The 9,160-nt window shown below is 46.5% G+C and overlaps 1 protein-coding gene across 1 annotated transcript in view; it reads left to right on the top strand.

Moving 5' to 3' along the window:
• GRIK3 (glutamate ionotropic receptor kainate type subunit 3) overlaps nt 1–9,160 on the top strand; it is a 324,566-nt gene that overhangs the window by 239 nt on the left and 315,167 nt on the right. The window lies entirely within an intron of this gene.

Raw genomic sequence — 9,160 nt, 5'->3', positions numbered from 1 at the left:
GTGTGTGTGTGTGTGTGTGTGTGTGTGTGTGTGTGTGCGAAGAGCCCCAATTACGACCCCCTCCTCATCTTCGGTACTCGGGTCTTTTTGCAGGGTTAGGGGCAGCAGGGGGACGACCTTCAAGATTGGAAGCCAGGAGATGGGCAGGGAGTCGGGACCAGGCTTGGAGCCATGGAGATGGAACTGGGCGGGGATGGGGGGTCGGGGGTGCAGCAAACTTCGGGCTCTGCATGCTGGGCCGGTCACTTCTGCAGGCTTCCCTTCTCGGTGCCCGCCCCAAGCCTGGGCCTGAGAAATGTGGGCGGGAGACAACCCAGTGGGGACCTGACTATCCTGGGACTTGGGCTTTGAGGCTTACTCGGGGCAGGGTGTACATCTGAAGTCCCGCACCCCAGGACACAGATCTGTCAGACGTTATCCAAATAGAAAGCGATCGTCTCAGTCTTGCTTAGTGTTCCCCCAGAGCTCTCTTTCGTGGTTGAGGAGGCATGGTGCAAACTAAAGGAGGAAAATCCGAAGTGGAGGGCATATTTCGATTTTTTTTTAAGTTACCACAAACTGGCCGAACAGCTTCTGGATTTCAGATCTAACCAACCTGGTGGAGAGCCTCTGCTGACTGTTCCTCCAGTTTGTTTCTAACCAAGGCAGTAACTCGGGGAATCCAACTTTGTTTTTCATCTCAGCCGCCCGCTGGCCTGTCACGGGTAGCTCAGGCTTTTTGTGTCTGTATGAGGGGTAAATGGTGCAGTGTGTAAAGGAGGAGGGGGTAGAGTTGGCGCCCGTATCGTCCCAGGTTCTCTGGGGAAGGGGGAATGCTCAGTGTAAGAGGTATGGCTCTGTAGGGCTCTCTGACTTGGTCGTGTGAGAGCCTATTTGTTCCCCTTGTATCCTCCAGAACAACGTGAGAGGAAGGGCTGAGGTCCCATAGGAATCATCTCCACCCCCCCTTCCATTCTTGTAAGTGCCAAGGAGGGGGTCCCTTACAGCCTTGGTTAGTCTGCACTCTTTGCTTTGGGCTGCCAATCGCCATTCTACATGCACTAGATTGGGAATAGAGGGAGAGAATACTGTCTCTGTTTGAGGATTGGTCTTTTAAACCTGCCAAAATCAGTGCCTTTGGACCTCACAGAAGCTTTTTCTTGGAGTTTTCCTGTCATTCTCCTCCTTTCCTCCCACCCAGGTCCAAGTGTTATGGAATCTACTAGGTATATCTAGGCAGTGGGCAGCCCACAAGTCCTCTCTTTTGAAACTGGGGCCTTTCTCTGGGCTTATTTTGAGGGATGTGTTTAATTCAGAGGCAAGAAAAGGTCTTACATCTCATACAACACTCTTCCTTTGCACCCCCCTCCTCCTTCTCCACTTCAGAGCTAACCATTTGCAGCCCTTGGGGGATGATACTTGGTCATTAGGGATTTTTCCCCCTCCCTCTGTTACCTTACCCTATTCCACCATAACCTCCCTACTATCCCCAGGACTTGCTCCACTATCTGGGGAAAGACCTTCCTTCTTTTTCATCCTTTCTTGATTGTAGGTAGAAGGTCTGCAGGCCTTCTGCAGTAGGGTGCCCTTGGAGAAGCTGAGAAGGGGAAATATGCAGGGGGTGAGGGTAAGGGTGGGAAGACTCCTTACGGGTGTCCACAGGTCCTCTGAGGACAACTCACGCATTGCAGATACCACTGTCTTTCCCACTTTCTCGTGTGTGTGGGGGGGGGGCAGGGAAGGTGGTGATGGAGGGGGTAGATATTGAATCGACTTCTAAGTCTAGGTGTTGTCTTTGGATATGGTCTCAGCCCATCTTCAGTGAACAAGCAGTAGGCCTTTGGGGGAAAACCTAAACTTGAGAATTGTAGTACTCTGTAAGATGGGTATGCATGTGTTCTTGGGGAGGGCCACAGTATAATTCAAGTCACATGGACTTGGAGGGGAGGCATAGGATGAAGTTGGTGAATTACTAGCCAGCAAAACCTTCACTAAACATGGTATATTGATTATGGGAGGATGTTCCTCCCCTCACAACTAAGATGGCTGATGGGGTCAAGGGCTCCCCATTGAAAGGTGGCACATCGCCCAGGTCCACTAGCCTGCCTCCCCCTTCCTGGGGCTCACTAGGTAATAGCATAATTAAAGGAGGGCAAAGTACCGGCTTCTCTAATCTTCTTCATATTAAACCCTGGGATTAATTATCATGTGTCAGACCTGGCCATTCATATCCCAGCCACCCTGGTCCCATTTTATTCTCAGCATAGAGCAGGAGGCTGTATGGATGCCAAACGTGACTCCAGCAAGGGTGCCAACCCTGAAAAGAAGAGGCAGTGGTTGCTCCCTGGAACATTCCCCTGAGGGGACTGAGTCTGTCAGTCTGCCCCTACATCAGCTCTGATGGCCTTTTCAGAGAGGGAGAGAGATATTCTTAACCCACCCCAATCAGTACCCTCCCTGAGCGGAGTTCTCCCCAACACCCTCACTCCAGCAACCTCATTGTCTGGATAGGTGTCATTACTAGGCATTACTGGTCAGAAGGGAGAGGGGTCTGGTGCTGAGGCGGAGATACAGAGTGCAGGTCCTGGGAACAGCCCCCATTCGATTGCCGAGTCCCGTATTGCCACTTGCTGCCTTCATACTCAGGGTTTTTTTCTTTCTTCAGGTTGGGGATGCTGAAGAAGGCTTCCTCTGCAGGGGGAAGGAGGCAAAGGGGTCTTTTGGACTTAAAAGAGGGTCAGTTTTTACCCTCTTGTTTATTGGCCTCTTTGGGGGCTTAAATTTCCGTTCAGACAGGGAGCCCGGGAGGGAGCCCTGCCGCGTGACGGAGTGTTTGAACAATCCATCTTGAATAGATGAATTGCTCTGCTCTGTCTTTTTGTAATTGTGTCTATCAGAGGAAGAGGTCAAGGCATTGATTGCTTGGATGGGTGGCAAGTAAGAAAGGAGAGCGATCGGGGGAGGAAGAGAGAGAGGGAGAGAGAGAATAATTGGATTGTAGCCCAAGGAGAAAAAAAACCCCCACCATTGATTATTTCATATGAATATGTGGGAGATGTATTTTCTGTGGGATTTCCAAGTGTTGCTCTGTGAAGGTTTACAAAGCATGTTGTAGGGTATTGTTGTTGTTGTTGTTGAAATGAATCTGATCTTAATTCATTGCAACACTTATAATGGATGGGCTGATCAGTCAAGAGTGTTTCAATGATGTGTTGTAGGGATCAGAATTTCCTAGTGATGTCACCTTTTAGGTCCAAAATTCTATGACTGATCGAGTTGGAAGGTCCAAAATTCTATGACTGATAGAATTGGAAGGTCTAAAATTCTATGACTGATCGAGTTGAAAGGTCTATTGGGAAGAATCCTGGCCGGGGTGTCAGTTCCTCTGCTGGCATTGTGTGACCTTGGGACAATATTTTCTCCTCCCTGGGCCTCGATTTCCAGTTATGTAAAATGAGGTTGGACTAGTTGGCTTCTAATGTCCCTTTCTACTTATTGTGTTGTAATGGAAAGATTTCTGGATTTAAATTCTGATTACCTGGGTTCAAATATTGCCTCTTCTTGTCTGTCTATGTGAATTTGGGCAAATTACTTACCTTTCTGGGTATTTCCTCCATTGGACTAGATGGCCCTTGAGATCCTTCCCAGGTCTAAATTAATGATCCTATGCTGTTCTGTGATTTCCATGATTCTTTGTGGTTGAAACCCAGAGACAATTTTGATATAAGAGAAGGAGAAAGTGTTGAGCTATACAGACTGGTTTTGAGATGAAAAACCATGATTTCAAGGCAGGAGGCATGGAAGGCCAGGAATGATATCCCAACACCCCTGTGGGTGATAAAGACTTTGAATGGAGCCAGAGCAAAGAAGAAAGTCCACTGCTGAGTCTAGTGGAGTTAGGCAGCTGATAGAGGGTGGGAGAACCCAGCTTGACTGCTTCCCCCAAAATACTGACAAGGAGTCAGGGTTGAGCAGTAAAGACCCTGGCTCATGGGTCACGGGCTTCCTGAAGGTATACAGGACTGCTGCCTGAGCAAAAGTTCACAGCTACTAGCATGTGCATAGTCCAGAAGAGGGGGTTTCCCCTAGGAACCTCGAAGAGGCCTGCAGCTCTGCATGTCAGTTCAGCCAAATGGTCCTGAACAACTGTCTCTGAGTTCGGGAGCTGCTTCGAGTGAAACAATGGGAAATTTCTGCCGGTGACTGGCGATGCGATGAAACATCCCTGTGTAGCAGCAGACAGGAGCTGAATGAAGATCAATAGGGATCCCCCCCCCCCCTTGGAAGTAAATAGCTTCAGACAAGTAGCTTCCTGCCACCTGGGAGTGGCCGAGGGGCCTTAGAAAGCATTCCATTCAGGAGTTTGTGCATCTCCACCTACCAGCCCAGCTGCTGCTGCCAACCCCAGTCTCCACCTCCCCTTTCTCCATTGTGAGCTTAATTTCTTCTGGATGTGGGCCTCACACTGTGTTACATAGCTTTTTGATGTCAGGGTGAACTCTGTGTGTGTGTGTGTGTGTGTGTGTGTGTGTATACACACCATTTAAGCAAGGTGAAATGGGAGAGATCAGAATTCTAGGCTGACAGGGCTCTGTAGGGGTCATGATGTCCAGCTCTTTGCTGCTGGGCAGGATGGTTGAGAAATTTTAGAGTTCAGATCACATCCCAGATCCAACACTATTTGTCTAATTTTAAGAGATGCACAGGATGGAGAGGGGGAGGGGAGGAGGCACTCCATCCTCCTTCTGGAATTGGCAACTGACAGAGTATGGTACAGAGGAAAGATCACTGAATTTGGAATGGAAGGATCTGGTCTTGAATTCTGGGAACAACTGTTTGGTTGCCTATGTGACCTTTGAGCCAGTCATATCACTTTTCTAACCTGTTTTACCATCTACAAAATGAGAGAGTTAGACTAGGTAATTTCTAAGGTCCCTTCAAGCTCCAGATCAGTGATCCTGTAAAAATGCTTCACTCTGGAGGTGGGTATAGTGGCTTTTTGACATCATCTCTCATTAGTAGAGCCCTATGGTATTCAGCATGCTTCCTCCACCCCCATCCCCTTTTGTACCCTCTGAAGAGGAGCAGTGATGACAATGGGGAGGAGAAAGGAAGCAACAGAGTAGTATTTTGCTGCTCATGGAAGATACAAACCTGTCTGGCTGAAAACCAGAGAGATGGGTATTGGACCATTCTGGAAATGCCCTGTTTTGATAAAGAGAGGGATGAGACTATGGTGTGTAGAGTAGGGCATTAGCTAATGTTATTTGGTGCTATTGGCTTGGTTTGGATGAAAGGCACAACTTACTATGTGCCTTTGGGGGCTTGGTAAAGCCATGCAGTGACTACCCCCTTCCTATGGCCATTTACATCTCGGGGTCTAGCACTGGAATCTCCTCTTCTCTAGATACCCTCCTCCTAGAACAAATTTAGGGCTAGTGGAAGGGAAGGACGCAAACAGGCAATTCTTCTCAACCGCATCTGATTCAGAGGCAGGGATGCCTCATCTCACCTTCTGTGGCCGGGGAGGCCTCCTGAGGCAAGAGGAGAAACCATGTGAGAAGAACAAGGTGTGGGTTTTTCCCTGGATAGCTAGTTGCGTGTGGCAGGGCTCACAGCCGCGGAAGTGGCAGGCATAGAAAGGGAGCGGCAGATGGCTGGCTGTTTGGCGTCTCTGGAATCCCTCCGTCTTCCCAGTGCTGATTCCACCTAGGAGGCGGCAGAGGGCAGTGTGCTTTGACTACGGTGCTTCAGCCTTTCACACACCTTGTGATGGCGATGTCCCCGAAGGTGTTCCCAGTGGGGTGACAGATGCTCTCAGTTAGGCTTTAAAGGGTGATTCAGGGTTCTGAGCCTGTTTCTGAACATGAACCGAAGCAGCGTTGCCCGGATCATTATCCCCAATGGTGTATCCCTCCCCCTTCCAACCCCAAAACAAAACCAAAAAACAAACACCGATTGAATAGGAAGAGTCTTAGAGAAAGACTTTGGGATCCAGTGCAGCTTCTGTATAAAAAGGGTTGAGCTGGTGAATTCTAAGAGCCATTACAATCGTGAATCTAGGATTCTGTTCATCAGACCTCTATTTATTACCTTTGTGATCTTGGGCAGCCAGCTTGACCTTCCTTTGCCTCAGTTTCTTCTTCTGTAAAATGAAAGGGTTGGCTTTGAAGATCCCTTCTTAGGTCTTATGTTCTGAAGGGTATTCCCCAAAAGATTTTCTGAACGGTATTGCAGGCGGGTTATAGCAGCATACAGTTAGAACCAAGAGGAACTTAGATGGTTATTCTGTTCTACCTCCTTAGTCTATAAAGAAAGAAACTGAGGCTTTGAGGGATTAATTGGTTTGCCCAGGGTCCCACAGCTAGCAGAGCAAAGATTTGAACCTAGGTGCTTTTCAGCCCCGTCCAACATCATTTCCATAGCACCACACTGCTACACCAAGCAGTATCCAAGTTCCTCCATTCTTCTTCCTTCCTTTTCAGTTGTTTAAGATTTCCTTGGCCTAGCAGTTAGTCCATTGATCAATAAGCATTTCTTAAGTGCTTACTATGTGCTAAGCACTGTGCTAAGTTTTGGGAATACAAAGGCAAAAACCACAGTCCCTTCCAAGGAGCTCAGTCTAAGGAGAGAAGCAAGATGCAAATAACTGTACATGCAATATACATGGATAGTTCATATGATATATTAAAACATTTTGTGTTTATCATACATAGCACATTCTGTTAATATATATTGCATATACTATATGTGTTAAATGTAAGGTGATCTCAAAGGGAAGTGTTAGCAAAGGTCTCTTGTAAAAGGTGGTATTTGAGCTTGAAAGAAACCAGGAAAGATAAGTGGAAGTGAGAGCACCCCAGGCTTGGATTAGGTAAAACTGTAGAATCTTGAAGTCAGAAAGAATCTTTCAGGTCACCCAGTTCAACCTCTTTTTGTTGTTTGTCTTTAATTCTGGAACAGGACTCTGAAATTAGGGAGGTGATGCCATGACATGTGAGTGAATTGGACTGCCAGTGAGGGAGGGCTGTGCAAAGTCACCAGCCTCACTTTCTCCTCTGGCACCATCTGGGACCAGTGGCAAGATATCTATCTGAATCATGAGTCACTAGGACAATTGGCCAGATGAAGAGGAAGGTAAGGGAGGGGAAAAGAATTTATTAAATGCTTACTTCGTGTCAGGCACTGAACTAAGTGCTTTAGAAATATTATCTTATTTGATTCTCACAACAACCCTGGGAGGTAGGTGCTTTATTATTCCCATTTTACAGATGAGGAAACTGAGACAGACAAAGGTTAAATGAGTTGCCCAGGGTCACACAGGTAGTAAGTACACGGTTGAGGATATGAACTCAAGTCTGTCCTCACTCCAAATCCAGCCCTCTGTCCCCCATGCCTCTTAGTTGCATATAAGATAATGAGAAGAGATGATGAAAACCCATGAAGTGTTTAGCAGTGGCTAATTGATCTAAGAACTTTGCCTCCTTCCTGCTCCCTGCATAGGAGTCGAAATCCAGGTTCTAAATCTTAGATCCAGCATAGTCCTGCTGGGCACTTTCTTAGCCCTATTAATCTCAGTGTCCTACCTGAATGATAATGATTAATAGTAATAATGGCTAACATCTATGTATTACTTTAAAGTATGCAAAGTGTTTCACAAAAATCTCATTTGGTCATTACAACCACACTGTGAGCAAGGTGCTATTGTTATTCCATTTTTACAGGTTACGCAATTGAATCTGAGCAGAGTTAAGCTAGTAAGTGCCTGAGGTAGGATTCGAATTCTGGACTTCCTGACTACAAGCCCAGTGCCCTATTCACCATGACACTTCACTGAATCCCTTGTTCTTTCTGCCCCACCAGGATGTTTCTCAAGAAATGGTCAGGAAGCTACATTTGGAAAACCAGTAGGTCAGACTGGCCTTTTGGGAAAAGGAGAGAAATAGAGAAACATAGCAGGAGGTGACAGGGTCAGAGTCTGGAAGTTCACCTCAGAGTTGGTTTTGCATATATTTGCTTCATAAATGTAGGTTGAATTGCATGGATTGAGCCTCATAGCATGGCCAACTCCTGGGAGGGTTCTGTTGCTTCTCCAGCCCTCAAAGGATTTCACTCTCTGTCCTCACCTAAATGTTTACACAAGGAAGTTACAGGGTGTCTTCCATGTCCAGAACTCAGAGAACTAGCTTGAGTTTTTCTCCCTTCCCTGTTAGCCTGAGAACCTGCTGGGTTGAAAACCGCATGTATATAGAGAAGTCCTTGGATTATTACCTAGTGAGAATAATATATTACCTAGTGAGGAGAGGAACTAGGCTCTGAAGGGAGGAAGCAAAGTCAGTTACATGTCTGTCCTTCATTGAGTCATTAACCAGGAAAGTCCCACAGAGTGTGGGGGAAAGGGGAGATTACTCCCATGAGTACTTAGGATCAACCATAGTTTAAGGTTGGAAGGGACTCGAGTGGAAAAATCAGCATGGTATAATATCAGGGCTGAAAGGGACCTCAGAGTCCTTTTAGAAGTATCAAATACCTCTAATAATGTCTCCAAGATAGCCATCAAAATTCCATATGGAGACCTTTGGAGACATGGAGTTCACTCCCTCACAAAGCAGCTCACTCTACCTTTAACACCTTTTTTTTTTCCTTGTGTCAATATTCCGACTTCTCCCAAATTATTTCTAGTTGTTTCCTTTCAACATAAGCAGAAGACATCTTATCCTTCTTCCCTACAGAAACCTGTCTGCTAGATATTTCAAGGTATTCTCAATTCCCTAAATAGGTCCTTATATAGCATGGTATTCAGACCACTCACCTTCCTCCTCTCCCTGAGGCAGCTAGGTGGAACAGTGACTAGAGCACAAAGACTGGTATCAAGAAAATCTGACTTCAAATCTGACTTCAGACACTTACTAACTGTATGACTCTGGGCTAGACACTTAACCTCAGTTTCCTCAACTATAAAATTGGAGTAATAATAGTACTTGTCTCCCCAGGTTATTGTGAGGAGCAAATGAGATAAAATGTGTAAAGTATTTCCTTCCCTCTCTCTTTTCCTTCCTTCCTTCTTTCCTTCCTCTTCTTCCTTTCTTCCTTCTTCCCTCTCTCCCTTTGTTCTTTCCTCTTTCTTTCTTTCCTTCCTTCCTTCCTTCCTTCCTTCCTTCCTTCCTTCCTTCCTTCCTTC

Source organism: Petaurus breviceps, unplaced genomic scaffold (genome assembly GCF_028583685.1).
Source record: "Petaurus breviceps papuanus isolate PSGF00001 unplaced genomic scaffold, PetGlider_PUasm1.0 90760, whole genome shotgun sequence".
Taxonomy (NCBI): Eukaryota; Metazoa; Chordata; class Mammalia; order Diprotodontia; family Petauridae; genus Petaurus; species Petaurus breviceps.
Note: the sequence above shows the minus strand (reverse complement) of the source record. Positions and strands in the feature narration are given on the sequence as shown.